General features: G+C 41.8%; 1 protein-coding gene across 1 annotated transcript in view; it reads left to right on the top strand.

Moving 5' to 3' along the window:
• dpf1 (double PHD fingers 1) overlaps nt 1-17,042 on the top strand; it is a 47,087-nt gene that overhangs the window by 25,918 nt on the left and 4,127 nt on the right.

The following is a 17,042-nucleotide window of genomic DNA, read 5'->3' as shown; positions in this document are numbered from 1 at the left end:
TTTTAAATTGCCCTGTCTAACCAAACAGACCAGGCCAATATGTCTACTGCAGCCTCGGTCTCTTCGGCGAAAGAGAGGGGCGACATTTGAATCGTTTAATATCCCCCTTTCACTCACCCCTCCCCGAACACTCAGTAATCGCGTGCACAAGAGGAGAAAATAAAAAAAAAGAGAATGCAATCTTCTCTGCACAAATGAAAAAAGCAGCCCTAGCTCTTTTTGGTCTTGTGTGAGTCCACGTGCACGTTTTTAGATGAGAAGCAGCAGTATTTCTCCTCTTATAGCGCCCCATATTTAATAACATTAATGTGGCTCTCTCAAATGAGCACAGGCCGGCATACATAATTCATAATATAGATTCTGGCTCTGGAGCAGTCTAGACAAAATACTGTCACCCCACAATGGGTTCTTATAGGTGTTAGATTTGAGTCGACCCTTCATTAGACCTAGTTTGGAACAGGTCTTGCCCTGCAGTGTAATCTCATCCGTTTCTTGAATGGTTTTCAGCTAATTAATGGTTTAATAAGCTGTAATTGATTGTGTGGTCCTGGATAATTTTTAAAGGATATTGTTTTGTTTTAATCCAGGATTATCCCTTGTTGAATTCTCTTTAAGTCCTGCTAAAACAAATGTATGACTTATTCCCATTGCTCTTACGATAATTAGGCTAAATATGACCTGTGCTCTTTCATTTTGACTTCCCTCAAGTCCACGGTCACCGCAGCAGATCATGTCACTCAAGATTCAAGATTCAAGATTTTTTATTTGTCAAACCATGTGAATGGTTTGAAATTATATTTCTCTCATCCTTGACTCCAAACCATTGGTAACATTGTTGCTTTTCTTGGTGCTGTCATCACCATCTTTCCTGGTAAAGCACAATGCAGTAGGTTCACTGAAAATAATGGGAACTTTTGATTGATCTAATTGAGGTTGTTGTGGCTTGAAATTTTGTAAGTGATGGGAAACACTTTGAATAAAAAATGGGTCCTGGAATCTGTAAGTCCAGAAAACCTATATGTGTGCGGGTAAAGTTTGAAACGTAAAGTTTGAAACATTGACGGTTGACTAGAAGCAAAATGTTGTGTGAATGTTGAGTGATGAGAAATTGTACACATGAACACAGAGATAAAGCATCTATTCACCTTATTCCGCCCCGCCCACTTTTGACACTTTTTGCTTTGTCTCGGCACTTCCGCTGTACAGACACTTCCGGAAAAACGGCTTTGTTTTCAAGTAGTGACTGATATTATGTGGACTTCTCCAGCCCCATGTTAACAGATAGGAGAAAATGGGCGGGCACAATTCATGGCGGCGCCGACGCGAACTTCTGGAGTAAGGTGAATAAAACAATACAATTAGAGAAATAGATACATTATAAATAGACCTTCAGCTTGTGTGTTTAGTGTCTTAAATTCTGACCAAAAGAGTAAGAGGAAGCTTCCGAAGACAGAAGCAAAACGTCCTCAATTTAACCATTCCTGTCCAGTTGACAATATTTGAAAGAAATATCTACAAATATGGATGATTTGTGGACGACTGAGAGCCTTCACAAACATGACAAATTCAGCTTTGAGTTCCAGACATCTCAAGCCCTGTTCTTGATGAAAAACAAGACTCTCTAAAAATTAACGCAATAACTCCAGAACTGTTTTGCGACTTGATCCTGTTCCAGTGGATCATAAAAGTGTATATTCCCATTACAGACATTACAGAGCATCCTTAGGTAACTATAAACCCCATAGCTTCATACAGGAGCCTGTTTTCTGCTGCTCTCTCCCTCAGCTCAGTGCACTATAGTGCTGTGTTTTTCCATTAGTTTGATAAATGACAGATTATTCCACCTGGAGATGAGATTTTCTCTGTCTGCTCCTCGGGCCGAGCATCCTCACTTAACCCCCCTCTTCACCACCGCTGTTTTCGGCACACTGTTTGGCTCCATCCATCACGCGGCCAGGACTTTTTCATATATCTTATTTAAATGCCTTTCCGCACTCTCCTATCAACATCTTTGATATTAGCCAGTGCCTCCAAGACATTCTAGTGTAGGTAGTTCTGCTGTACCACAAGTGCTCGACGACTTCTCCCACTGCGAATACCACCATTTTGAAAGTGTCAGAATAAAGTTAGTACCGGTAGACAATGTTTTGTGAAAGTGAAACATAGACATTGATTTTTCATGCAAAGATAATTTATTTATATATTATTTTTTATTTCTTCCATCACATTACACAGATTCTGTCAGTGGGCGACAGTGACTTTGACCATTTGTTGTTGTGCTGTACTGTTTGTTGTGTCCTTATGCAAGACACCACGCCCCTCGTGCCATTTAAATAGACCATTGTGTTTCTGTCGTGTCAAAAAACATGTTTGTAGAGGATGCCTGATGGAAGGGAGTGGTTTGCCTTCGAGGTCATCCCTGCCGCGTCCTGAACTTTAAATTGGATTTTGGGGGGGGAATAAAAGTACAGAACAGAGACACACAGGCATGGAGCTCGAAAAAAAGCTGCCTGAAAATTGCACTGAAAATGAAAGGGTATAGGATAAAAAGATAGGAATGGGTGCAGGATGTGAAAAATGTGAATGGATTTGTGAAAGAGGCATTGGGGAGAGAGGGAGAGAGAGAGAGAGAGGACTCGAGCTGGCATTAAAGTCCCTAAAGTAAGTCAGATGAGGACACGGATGGAGAGCGAGAGGGAGCCATTTTAGATAGAGACAGACAGACAGACAGACAGACAGACAGACAGACAGACAGACAGACAGAGGTATGGAGCGCAGAGGAACAGTCTGTGTCTGGCTGAAATGCAAACAAAGATAACTGGCCTCTGTGGTTCCCTGTGCGATCTGTCTGTGTACATTTCATTAATGAAGTTTGAGGTAGAGATAGAGAAAAGTAACTGCGGGTTTAGTATATCTTAAAAAACAAATAGTTTGTTGGAATAGGAAGGGCGTTTTAAGTAAAGTATCCAGTCTATGACACAAACACTCTATTGCTTCAGGAATTTAATCTGTCAAATCAAAATACAAACAAGGACAGGCAACACGATGTGGATTTCATACACTGATGACTTCAAATATTAGGAGAATACAGCAAGAAATGAATGAATGTGAGTGATGTGTAATTTCTGTGTAATCTACTAATGTACATGCTGTCTCTCATAGTTGCTGCCAGCCTCCAAAAAGCAACTCCAATAGAAATTAGTTTTCAAAGATAATGAATGCGATTACTAATGCCAGATTGGTGCAGCAGGATTACGTTTTGATTTTGGGGCACACGAAGCAGTGCTCCTTCAATTACTCCTTGCACTATTGTGTATTCAAACACAGCCAATCTCTTGCATCTCAATAACCTACTTCTGCACCTGCTAATATTAACTCCCCCTGGTGTCATTTGACTTTTTATAATGAAAAATGCCATTACCTTTGTGGTCCGAGATCAGAAAAGCCAAGGGTTGGGACAGATATGCTGTGGCCTGTCTCTCCTTTATTAAAACTCCTCAGGCAGATCCTCTGTAGTGTTGCATTTCATATCTCCAGCATTATTTGATTATGGAGCAGTCTGTGCAGCGAGAGCGCAGGAAAATGAAGATTAAGATCATTATTAGTTGTTGATGTTGGCTGCTGGGAAATGCCATGAAAATTAAAATTTATTTAGCTTATTTTCTTTTTTTGCCATCATTGTCACTGTTATCTAATATCCCTCAATGGAAGTCACTTTGATTTACGCTGTTAACATATTTTAGAGGCACTGGAGTCGTGTTTTACTGGGATCTTTTTTCAAAGATTTAGATGACAACGTTTAACCACAAAATAATAGCTAAATGGTTTGCATTCACTGTGCTGTTCTTTTCTTGTTTACACACGATATATTAATCTGTAAGGCGATTATCTCAGTGTTGATGCGAGTTTCATTGGGAGTCCGAGAAAGGTGTTGGTTCAGTCAGGTTTTCATTCACCCGGCTGCTCCCCCAAAATTAGTCTTGCTACTTGTATTGTCAAACCAAAATTACATTGTTGTCTATGAGACTCAGATGTTTAGAATTCATGGTTGCCGGGGTAAGCAAAAAAAAAAAGTGTTCCTTTCTCAATTCACACTCACGTCGCAGCCAGAAAGACATGGTGACACCCTGGAATAACCCAGTAAAAAAGACCGTGATCATCCGTTCAAAAACGTCTTGCTTTTGCTTTGATTTGACGCACTGTAGATCCACTTTGCCGTTATAGGGACCCGAGATTGGGAATCGCTGATTTAATTCAATCATGAATAAATACCATTGTACCAGGGTTGCAAGTAAATTTGATCAAAACTTACAATACCGTACGTTTACATACTGAACTGCTGTAGTGTCATGGTGGTAACTGTGTTAAACGTATTTACTATCCTAATACCAACAGAGCCTGATGTTGACTTAGCGCAACAGCAGGGCTCAGCGTATGTACCTCTGAGTGTAAAACTGCTAGAAACACTCTTCGTTCTGGTCAAATAAATAGCTTTTATCTTCCTTGTTTTTTGTGGCGGCCTCGGATCATCTGATTGGTCGTCGCCGGTCCCTGGAGAGATGAATGAGACAACCGCACACATGCTCAAAATGGAGAAATAAACCCACATGTTATCACTGTGCAGCTACAATGAGCTCTGAGCCCTTTGTATTAGATGTGCTGTGTGTCTGTATATGAGAGTGAATCAGCAGGTCTTGATGCGTGTTAGGGCTGCCCGCTAGCCTGCCTGCTCAAAATAAATAAATAAATAAAAAAAATCCATCAATGATTAAACGCCATGGGCTGTATTTCCGAGCTGGGGAAGTATAGACATGCCGAAAGGGAGAAGGAGGCAAAGCAAGGAAGTAAGTAAGGAAGGGGGCTAGTGTGCTCGGGCAGGTCGTAGGGAATAGGAAAGGGCTGAGCTAATGAGCAAAAATAAAAGAAGTGGTGGACAGAACAAAGGAGGGTTTGAAGCCAGGCCTCCCGAATCATGCGGAGTGAGCGAAAATGTAATTGTGTTCCTCACTTGTACGTATGGGTTTACTGTTATCAAAATATAACACGTCAAAGTAAGTTGAATGTTCTAACGATCCCAGAAGAGCACTAATGATATGAGGGAAAAACTCCATTATACAATTTTAATGCAGTATTTTAATGGTAGGCAATATGATGTGTGATGTGTCCTTTAATTGTGTCAAAACAAGACTAGAAATGAGAAATCAGGACCCAACCAATGCTAGAATGGGGCTAAACTAGGAACACCATGACTGAAACTGAGTTTGTGCAGATTTGTATGTTTCCATATGTTATGTTTCAAGCTATGTTAGCAAAAATATGGAAGATCTTGGTGATTTTTGTGATATATTGTGCATTATTTGAATCATATAAGTTCATGAACCATATGCTGGGAATAACCTAAATGTTCAACACAATTCTTCTTTTCTTCTTTGTGGAGCCTTACTATGTGACAACAGTTTTCGCCTCACGGGGCGCCACACACATTTGTTTTGATCAAATAGAAAGACAGTTTGAAAAGGAAACACTTGATTTGCCCTGAAAATATCATCCTCGTTTCCCCATGTTTATTTCCTCAAACCGCTGGCTGTTCTGCAAATACCACATTTCTGCCATGGCGGTCGACTAGTTCACAATTCAACTGGTTTGTGTTCCCCCTTCCCCACCCACCTTTATAATAAATCCCCCCATCCCACACATTTCTACCTGACCCCCACCCCGCTGCACCCCCTTTCCCCCTCTCCCCCCGTCCAATTACCAGGAGGACTACAGCAGAACCGCACACTTCACAGCTTTCAAGTCCCGGAGAGAAATCCCCCTGGGAATTATCCACCAAGACACGAATCCCCAAATGCCCCCACACACACACACACACACACCGCCCCTCCCCACACCTCCCTTACATGATGCCCCCCCACACCCTGCGCCCCATCCCGCCTCAAACCCGCTGCCAGTGGATACAGCCCCATCTCCTGCTCATTTTCCTGCTCCTTCATTACCTCGGCCTGCTGAGCTGTCACTATCCCTACGCAGTAATTAAACGTCTTACTTTTCCTTTTATTGGCACAAAAGAGGATTTATGGAATAATTACTGATTAGGAAATGGTTGACAGTGATTTTTCAGCTTCAAGGGGGGGGGTCCTGTGATCTCTAGTGGCGAGGTTGTGCCCCGCCAGCATTAATTAGAAATCTCCGGTTCAACTGAAGTCATATTACCCGATGTGCGCAGAAATCAATAAGACAGAATTTGTTTTCTCCTGTTGCGCAGTTCAGTGAAAGACACTGAGCTGCTGAAGTGGCCATTGAAACATGTTGCATTGTCACTGTAGTTTGATGCAATTACACAATAAGGATTCTCTTGTTTGCAGGAAGCCAGAACTAGATGGTTTGGATATTGAAATACAATAACAATCTCCATTATCGACATGGTGATTTTGAATCCGCGTCCTGCGGCAGTAGCAGCTCGTTTGAACAATTTTTTCGTAAATTGTGTACAGGATTGAAAAGCATGAGATGTATTTTGACACGTCTATATCATAAACTGTGTCGCTAAGAGCCTTATTTTTTGGAAAACCGAGAATGATCAAGAGGGGGAATTAAAGCGGCAATTTGCACTCAGACATTATTACGTATTCAAGATTTTCAGAAACAACTACTACCGCCAGATACATTGTAATAAGCAGTTTCCTAATCATTTAGTTCACTTTCCCGGACCATTTAAAACCGCACAGCTCTTTAAATGTGTTGCCAAGCTCCATTTACTTCCCTCAGCAAATAAATAACCCTATACCTTCTCTCCTCTTCCCCCCCCCCTCCCCCTCCCCTCCTTTCTCTCCTCTCTTTGCTAACTTGTTTTTTTTTTTTCCTGTTGTGTAAATTCGCTCAGGGAAGGGGAACGGTTTCCATGGTGACGCTCATCCCCAAAATTTAATTCAGTTTCAGGCTTTGGAAGAAAGTTTTTCCCCACCACTTTTCCGAGGATCCTTTCAATTACCGAAAGGCTGCTCACGAGGAAGTCTGGCTCAGATTGATGGGGCGCGAGACCAAGACGTTATTATAAATTAGTCTGGGTCTGTTTGTCCTCTTTCGAAACTGCGCACGGTCCCGCAGTTTGTTTCACGTAATCCACATTCAAACATTTCCCTCAGCATTCCTTCTTTTAGAGATGCTAGAGGAGGCATCTCGTATAAGGCGCTCTCAAATGTGAATCCTCCTTGCATCCATAAAACAGATAAATGAACATCGTGTCTACGTGGTGTTTTGTGTTTTGACTTGAAGGCGAAGGTAGGAAATTAAAAGCTGGAGGAGGAGTAGGCGGAGGAGGCGTCACACAAAAAAGCACGGGAAAAGAATATGTGCTTGTATAGGAGAAGTGTTGGAGAGTGAAAAAAACAAAAAACACACACTCTGCACTCTTGTCGCCGGCTGCTTAATGAGGAGCGCCTCTGGAGTCACACACGGAATAACACGTACTACACACACACACCAGGACGGACCTACTACATCTACTGCAAGCGGGCTATAGGCGCGAGACAGGCCCAGTAAGATTTACTACTAACCCTGTTTGCATAATAACTTTGGCTGTCCACTCCCATCCCCCATAAGACTTTGCTGTACCCTAATGTGATGAATGAGAGAGCACCGGGTTCGCAAGTTACTCAACAACAGTGTAGATGTGTATAGGATACCAGCTCAGAAGGATTATTTGCAAACGTTGATACTGGAAACCAAGGTAACCACATTAGAGACAAATTTAGTCCTGGTTTTTTTTGCCGTCTTGGAAGGTTAAATATTGTAAGGTGGTATTTGGAGTGACTTGCTTGAGAACCGCTGCTGTAGAATGTAGGTTCAATACACAAAGAAAAGGCGCACATCAACAGCAAAGAGGTTTCACAATAATTCCTGTATGTATATCATATGACCTAATGTTTATTGTACACACCTTTACTTGCGCTCGTGGGAAACCTTTAGGTAGATCAAAAATACTGAAAAACTGCATTGGAGCAATATATTCCCAATAAGCCCTCCCTCAAACTACATTGATGTGCAGATATTCACACTCAGCCCCAGACGAAAATACCAAGGTGCGCTGTGGAAGTTCAGTTTCAGCTGCCCGCACCCCCCCCCCCCCCCCGGTGGCTGCTGCTCCCTTTAACGTGATGAATGAGGGTGTCTTAGCCCCGATGTCCAGCCACACGGCACACATATCCCACTTTGCATCAAGGATACGCAAATGTCCCGAGAAAAGGACAGAGTGGGGAGAGACACGTGCGGGCGGGCAAGCGGGAGAAAGAGGCACCGAAAGTCAAGGTGCACAAGGAGACGCCCTTTCAGACGACGCCTCCCGGGATAACAATAGAGGGGCAGTGTGGCAAAAAGCAACAAAGACCTGGAATCCGGCTGTACTGTGGCCTGTAGGGGTCTGTTTGTAGGAGGCGTATGTTTTTTTATTGGGTTGCAAAAGTGTGCATTACATCGGCATTTCAAAATTTGTAACGACGAATGGTCGAATGCGAGGCGTTGAGAAAATGTACTGGTCCATTGGATATGTAAGAAATGTTAGCATTCAATCAACGAATTTCTTCATTTAGTTATTGAATGCTCTTAACAAGATGCGCACCTCTCTTGGTTCTTTATGAATGCTGCTGCAGAGCTGTACACAGCGCCAGCACAAAGCCCAAATACTGTTTAAATCCAACAGCAGAGGCAGCAGTCAAATGTGAAGCACCAGTCACAGATGAAGAGTCACTGCCATCTCTCTCTTCCCCTTTCTCTCCCTCTCCCTCGCTCGCTCATATATCCTCATTACGGCTCTGTCTCTCATTCGATCTCTCCGCGCCTCATTGTGCTTTATACTTCCACTTCCTGTTCCTTATTTGGTCGTGTTATTAGTTTCTCCTCCTTATTTCTATGGTTTCCAGATTCTCCTCTCTTCTGCCATAGATGTATTGTTGAGGATTGACCGGGCAAACCTCCCAAACTCAAAAATAAAGCATCACTCCGGCATCGCACTAGAAAATCTTTGCTTCTGGATGTAGTATAGTGCTGTGCTAGAATTTGCTGCAACTCTGGACCAATGCAGTTGGCTAAGATCACTACAGAACATTATAGAATTGTCACTCCCTTTATGTTGCTTAGGCTGTTTAAGACACTTTGGCTTTACAGAAGATAATGAGCCACAGTGGTAAACTTAAAAGCACACCCAGAAGCATCACCATTTGAGATTGAAATAAACTGTAAAACTAACACAAGAATCTGAACATGTTTGTTGGAGGGTAAAGCTAGCCTACGATATTTTGTTTGCTGATGATATTATATACAGTACAGCCTTTGCGATCTTCCAACTGCGACCATTCAATCTGTTCTTTCTGCAATTCCACTCGGATTCCGATTCATTCTGCAGCCCTACTGGTCAGCACAATTCCAAAAACATTCGACGGAGCAACGGCATGAACCACATGACTCGACGGCACACTACGGGGTGAAAGTGTAGAGCGTATCTCCCTTTACTGCATCATACAACTAAAAATACAACTGAGAAATGGCGTGCATCCTCCGGACACCGTTGGCAAGCCGAGTACTCCGGGATAATTATTTTGGCCATTAAAACATCGCAAATGGTGAACGATCCAGATGTTTTCAGCTGTTGTCAACCTCATTTCGGTGATGTCAAAGCCTAGTTAGAAATTATAGATTATAGCGCAAAAAGTGGCTTCTTATCTAAATGTTAAAACATATTCAGTTTCTGCTTATTGTGGGGTCAGATACACATTCAATGGCCACTACATATAATCTAATAGTGTGTTAAAAACCCTTTAAGCACACTGGTAGAGCACACTTTATCAAATCATGTGCTGCCTGTTTCTAATTCTGCCTGTACTCAAAATGTTTAGCTTGGACAAGTATAGATTGGCTAGTTTGGACTGGTTTATGGTGGATTAGACCTGGTTTGGACTGGTTAGGACTGGTTTATGTTGGATTAGACTTGGTTTGAACTGGTTTAGATCTGGTTTGGACTGGTTTGTGGTGGATTAGATCTGTGTTGGACTGGTTTATGGTAGATTAGACCTGGTTTGGACTGGTTTAAAGCCGTTTTGGACTGGTTTATGGTGGATTAGACCTGGTTTGGACTGGTTTATGGTGGATTAGATCTTGTTTGGACTGGTTTATGGTGGATTAGATCTGGTTTGGACTGGTTTATGGTGGATTAGACCGGGGTTGGACAAGATTAGATCTGGTTTGGACTGGTTTATGGTGGGTTAGATCTGGTTTGGACTTGTTTGTAGTGGATTAGACCTGGTTTGGACTGGTTTAGGTCTGGTTTGGACTGGTTTATGGTGGATTAGATCTGTTTTGGACTGGTGTATGGTGGATTAGACCTGGTTTGGACTGGTTTAGGTCTGTTTTGGACTGGTGTATGGTGGATTAGATCTGTTTTGGACTGGTGTATGGTGGATTAGACCTGGTTTGGACTGGTTTATGGTGGATTAGATCTGTTTTGGACTGGTGTATGGTGGATTAGATCTGGTTTGGACTGGTTTGTGGTGAATTAGACCTAGTTTGGACGAGATTAGATCTGGTTAGGACTGGTGTATGGTGGATTAGACCTGGTTTGGACTGGTTTAGGTCTGGTTTGGACTGGTTTATGGTGGATTAGATCTGTTTTGGACTGGTGTATGGTGGATTAGACCTGGTTTAGACTGGTTTACAGTCTAAAATATCAGAAATTATATAACTGCCATGAAACAAACATGCTTGCCTTGCCATAAGGCCTGGTTGATCTGTTCCATACCATATGGGAATTCAAACAGGTCCATGAGGCTGTTTGCTCACATAAGTGGAGCAAGCTCAGATAACTAACAGCATTTTTGCACTAGCCAGCTTCAGCGACACTAAAATGGCAGCCTTTGTTGCTACGGGAGCTACGTCACACTAGCCCGGATGTCCGTCTAACTAAAGATACATTGTCCAATCATGCTAATATTTTATAGTCTCAACAGTAAAAAAAAAAGTAAGGCGGTCTCTTTTTTGTTCCTTAGTTTTTTTAACCTGAAGTGCATTCCTTTTTTCAAGTTTGCACTCCATCGTGGCAACGCGTTTTCACACTGGGTTTTCTCTGTGCTGTTGCTTTGCCTTTGCAGCTGATAGAGATTAAATCGCCTGCACCATTTCTTCGCACGTCTCTCCTGTCTCTCTTCATTGCATCTTGCTTTGCTCATTCCTCTTCTCCCTGCAGCTTCATTCGTACACACACATAACTTTCGCCCATGTCCAGTCAGCAGGTTGCGTAACTTCCCATTGCATTGTGGGATACACAGATTTACCGTTTGCGTGTCTGTCCCGGGCTTTAGAGATGACATTGCAAACCAAAGAGGACATTGGCAGTTTTGGCGCATAATAAAAGTTGATGTATTGCTGCTTAGTAATCGAATGGCCGTAACAAAACAGGCAACGCTGCAGTCCTGGGCTAACTCGTCCATAAATCATGCATGTAAAGAAATCACATGGTTAAGAGGAAGCCACTTAACCACCGCAGGCTCATGTCCCCAGTCAATAAAGAGTTAAAATGCAAATTATTAATCCCGCTCGCATCCAGAGAGGGCTGGCTGCGAATGAGTCTGTGAAATCCGGTTTGAGCCGAGCCAAAACTCACATGGACTGAACAGCAGTGTCAAGAGTGACCAGCCGTTTGCAAATAAAAGTTCTTTGAATGTAGTGTTTCCTAACCAAAAACCTACAGCTGCAGCCCGTAATGAAAAGGGTTGTTTGGCCTGGATGCTTTGTTTCATTTGCATACGCACTTTCACCTACCTAACAAATCATCAAGTTCGAATGTTTCAAATGTTTAGCCCATTTCTGTGCATATTTCTCAGCCCATATGAGGGGGATCTATTGCAAAAAAACCTGACAAATTGCCCCCCGAATAGAAAAATTTCGAAGTTCCATGATGTAGTGAGTGCACAATAGGCCAATGCCTGGTGCTAAAGATATCCCAAATGAGCCTGCCACTCCTACTTTCTTTTCCAAAGCAGCACCTTGTCAGGGCAAATCATTCCTACCACGAGTTTGAATCAACCACAGTCATTTGTTTGTAATACATTTTCCTCAAAGATTGCACGCACTGCACCATTCAGAGCAAACTTAACTTCTCTTAGCTCTCATTAACAGCGCTTCCACTTTTCATTCTCAATTTCTTTTCTTTTTTTGTCCCCTTGGGGTAATTTGTCCTCAGTTGACCCATCCCTCAATACCTCCGGGGCAGTCTGTCAGGAGCAAAGGCCCTGGAGTGAGATTCATTGGCAGGATCTTTTGGAATAGACTCAGAGTTGCCAAACTTTTCAGGTTGAGAATGTGACTCCCAAGCATTTTGATACGAACAATCACAGTGAAACATAGAATTTTATTTGCTTTTATTGCTTCTTTTTATGTCGTTCTACCAAGGCCTGTCACAATAACAAATTTGAAGTTCGATTTATATTGAGGCAGGAAAGTATCGCGATAAACGATATCATTGACTCTGATGATACTCGATACTGTCAACTCTCAGGCAAAAAATTACAGTATATTGTTCTAAAAGTGCATAATCATATCTTAAAATAACACACAAGCTGCAATAAACATGAAATATTGTTGGGTTACAACTCTAATTTTCCAAATATAACGTAACTCAAAATCTAAGTTTTACAAATAAAAAATAGGGGGGGGGGTTGTTAATAAATGTAAAGACAATAAATATTGAGCCCAAAAATGAGTGTTATTTATTGAACGATAAGTCGATATAGTAATTATAGTGACAGCCCTAGTTCTACCGTTTTACAATATAGATACATATTCCGAGTTTTTAAAAATGGCATATTGAAATAACCTTACAACCCCAGGTCTGACACAGCGAATCAAGTGTTACTATCCCGCCTCAGTAACTTCTGACAGTGACTGCAACATAATCCTGTGCATTGCTATGTTAGTTGCATATGTAGACAAGAAAGTTTTCTTGAGTTGGCTCTACCGACCTTGCTCTGAAAAGTCAGTACAGTAGACTTGATAAATATTTCATTGCGCTCTGTCTCCTCCTCCTCAAACTAACTCGCGACAGACAGCTCCAGACGATGAGGAAATATTGGATTGGATTTGGTTTTCGTGGGTGGCATTATTGGCATTGTTAGACAGACCATAGCGTAGTGGTCTCACCCCTCTCCACACACACAGGGAAAAAAAGAACATGGCGGAGACACAGCTGAAGGAACCACAAGACAGGCAGACAGCAGCCCGGAAAGCCACAGCAGCATCTTGAGACAGAATAGCAAATGAAGCAGACTCCGATATTACCCAGACTGCACTGCTCCAACTGTCTGGGGGGATCTATATGATGAATCATGTAGAGGGAGGCCTTTCTTTTTGTTATATATTCTGTATAACTCTGACTTTCGTTGCCTTTTTAATGACTTCCCCGTAGTATTTGAATTCAAGGATGTTTTGAAATCACAGTTTGATACAGTTACAACATATTTGTCCTTTTTATTGACAGGGTTTGTATTTTTAATGGTACCTTTTTGGGATCCTTATGAAAATGAAATGGCCTCGGTTGATATTATAATCAACAAAAAGGAAGTACTATTCTGGTGCAATATATTAAAATATGTCTGATGTATAAAAACATTTATTAAAGATAAGGTATGTACGGTTTTTCGTAAATATTTTATAAACATGAATTGTGTTGCCAGACCTTTTAAGAAACTGAACGCAAAATATTTTTTTTGTTTTTTATAACTAAATATTGTTCTGTTACTCATCATTACTCTTTGCTACAGTTTTTTTTTTTTTTTTACCAACTTATAGCCTCTTTTTATTGACTTTTCTCACAATATTATGATACCAACACTTCATTTTAGATTTCCTTCTCAAGGACACACAACTTTTTTCTTGATAATATTTTTAATATCTCTATACCTTGGATTTTTCCATCTTCTCTTTGCCTCCTCTCCTGCCTATACGCTCTCTTTGTGTATTACCTTCACTTCTTATTTTTTACGTCCTTCATCTGTCAAGTCTTTTTTTTTTTTTTTTTTTCTCGATGTACATAAGGCTTTCTGCTCTTTAGGAGATAGTATCCATGGAGACGGCATTGCTAGGCAACAGTCGTGTTCTCTTCCTCCCCACCGACCAATCAGGAGCCGAGAAAGAGTGGCACCATGTGAGAAAAGTTCACAACTCGTTGGGTCTCATTAAAGCCATGTAACTGAGCAGGACACAGTGTGGTTGTATAGAGATCGTGTGGGAGGGTTTATATTTAACTGACATTCATCAAGTTGCTCAAGATTAGGAAATAAATAATTTTACAGTTTGGAAACATGTAACTAAACCAAGAAAAATATTGGTGGTTCATTAATATTAAAAAGATAAAAGTCTAGAAATCAAAACTATTGTTGCACATGTGAACAATTCAGGACACTCGGACTGAATAAAAAAGATCATTATAACAGATTAAAAGACTTGCCGAGAGGAAGAAAGCATTTGGAAATCAACTGTGTGGCAGTAAATAGGCCAAACAAGAACTAATCCTGCAATCCCTCGCCTCGGGCCCATAGTTGCTTGGATCGCAACTGAGCCATCTGCAAGAATGAACATCAAGTGAAAGGAGTTAAATGAATGGGAAATTTACTGAAAGACTGAACAATGAGAGAGCATAATGTTATTTTGAAATGGTCAGTAACACGTGTAACTTTTGAAAAGATCCAAAATAAACATCCCCTAGTTTAAAGTTTTTTTGTTTTTTTTGCTTTCAGTGAACGTGAACAGAACGAGCGCGACAGCAGTTGCTCAGAGCCAGAGACTGAATCATTATTAAACACCTTTGTGCTCTCACGACGGGAGTCCAGAGAAAGATATTTGTAATTGATTTGCAGCAAAGCCTGTGCAAAGAATGAGTTTGTTCTGTGTGAATAATAGAAGAAAATAAATATTTAAAAAAATAGGCGGCACAATGGCTGAGTGGCTAGCCTTCCTGCTTCACGCCATGATGGTCTCAAGTTTGATTCCCTGACCGGGTGGTGCCTTTCCATTTGGAATTTCTCAGTGTGGGATTGCTTCCTACCAAACACTCTGTTCCTTAGAGGTTGCTCTGAGGCTTTTCCCTTAAAAAGTATGAACACAAATGGTCTAATTGCTCAGTCATACACATTACCTATAACATGAACCATTATCCACTTAAACACCGCACTTTAAATAGTTACCTCCATGTTTTCTTTCACTGATTTCCCCACAATGGTCGCAGTTGTTTTACATATACAGTACAGTATGCCGACTATGCATCTGTTTGGGTTACGTGAGGAAGCCAGAGCGCCTGGAAAGACTCTGCCACTGTGCCCCCCTTGCTCTGAATAAGGCTGATTGACCATACATGTCCTTGCCTATTGTCCCGATCTAACAAATTACTCAGTGCTGTCGTCGCATGCATAGAGACACTATAAGCGGTCGGAGCAGGTGGCTGTTTAGATATTACCGTGTTATTTATTGATAGCTTGATTAAATTTGACCTTCACTCTTGTGTCTGTGGGCGGCGGGGGAGCGAATGGGCAGAGAAGCCATTTTGAGTACTAAAAAAGAAGACGGAAGAAAGAAACTGCGACGGGGCAAAACAACCGGTATTAGAGTGTTCAGAGTAAGGCCTGACTTTCAGAAGGGCTCAATTACATGTGGCATACTCAGGGACGGAAAAACACTGACAGCTCTTGTATCCAGGCTCCTTCTTTACTGTACAAGACTATATAAAAGAAGAACGAATATATATATACATTTTTGTGTTTGTGTGGGCCTGTTTTTTTAGTTTGCATGTTCTCGCCATGTCTGTTTTTGGGGTTTCCGGTTTCGCCTTCAACCAAAAACATGCACAGTTGGCTGAAACCTCCACTTAAGAACTCCTAAGCGAACCTAACTCTAGCGCTTCCAACTTTACACACGTTTGGCTTTTGAATTCTAAAGCTGCAGGTAGACTCCGGTCCCATCTATCTGAAAATGTTCAGCGAATAATTTCTTGCAGGATTAAAGATGGAGTCTGTGGAGGAGAAACTCAATCTTGCTGCTTGCGGCAACAACGCAAGGACAAAGGTCCGTTTAGATCAGCTTTGTATGTCTTAGCTTTCAAATGAGGTGTTACCCTGGCCAAAGTGGAGACAAATGCACTCGGTTAAGAGGTTACTCTTTAAGTACTTCATTGCTCCCTGTTAGTTTTGTACAGAAAGAAAGAACATGTTAAGACATTAACAAATATCTATTATGTACTGAAGGGCACTTAAGTCTCTGGGTCCTGGGAACTTGGCAAAGTACCATAAGTGCAACAGAATGGAACCCCTATTTATTAACTTCCAATATACTGGCCAGCCTCTCAGGGGGGTTGCTACTTTTGGTCACTCAGATTTCAATGGTGGCCCGTGCTCTTCCTTAGACACGCGTCCTGCGTAAACAAAGAAAGAAGCCAAAAGATTAAAAAAGCAGTTTGTGATATCTCTAGGCAATGCGTTATATTCAGAACCTGTTCCTGCAGCGGTCCACATGAGCCGCAGTCTACCTGCTTGATGCAGTCTATTGTGTTTTCCATTGCCTTGCGCTCAGTGAGTCATTGTAAAGAGAAAAGGCCACACATACAAAACAGTCTGCAGTGGTTATGTGATTGCTTCCATTAAACGTGATTATGCAATCAGCAGCAGCAGCAGCGGTGAGACAGGGGGAGGAAGGGGGAGGAAGGGGTGGACTGACAGGCAGGGGCACAGGCGGGGGGGTAAGGGGGTCTCTTAATAATTATTATGAAACAGACTCATGTGGAGAGTGAGAGGCTCAGAGCACAGCGTGAAGGGGGTCTGTCCCGGCTGTCAACAATAACAAGCATTTTGAATGGAGTTTAGGTACCGCCACGTTCGAAGTTTACAAGTTCTAAAGTGTTGTAAACAACCACTACATTGTCACATCTGTGAATAATAATAGAGTCCAGTTTATTGAGAGTGAAACGTAGTTGTGGGTTATAAATGTGCTCTCTTTTGCGTCATTCAGGT

This window comes from Gobius niger (genome assembly GCF_951799975.1).
Source record: "Gobius niger genome assembly, chromosome: 1".
NCBI lineage: Eukaryota > Metazoa > Chordata > Actinopteri > Gobiiformes > Gobiidae > Gobius > Gobius niger.
Note: the sequence above shows the minus strand (reverse complement) of the source record. Positions and strands in the feature narration are given on the sequence as shown.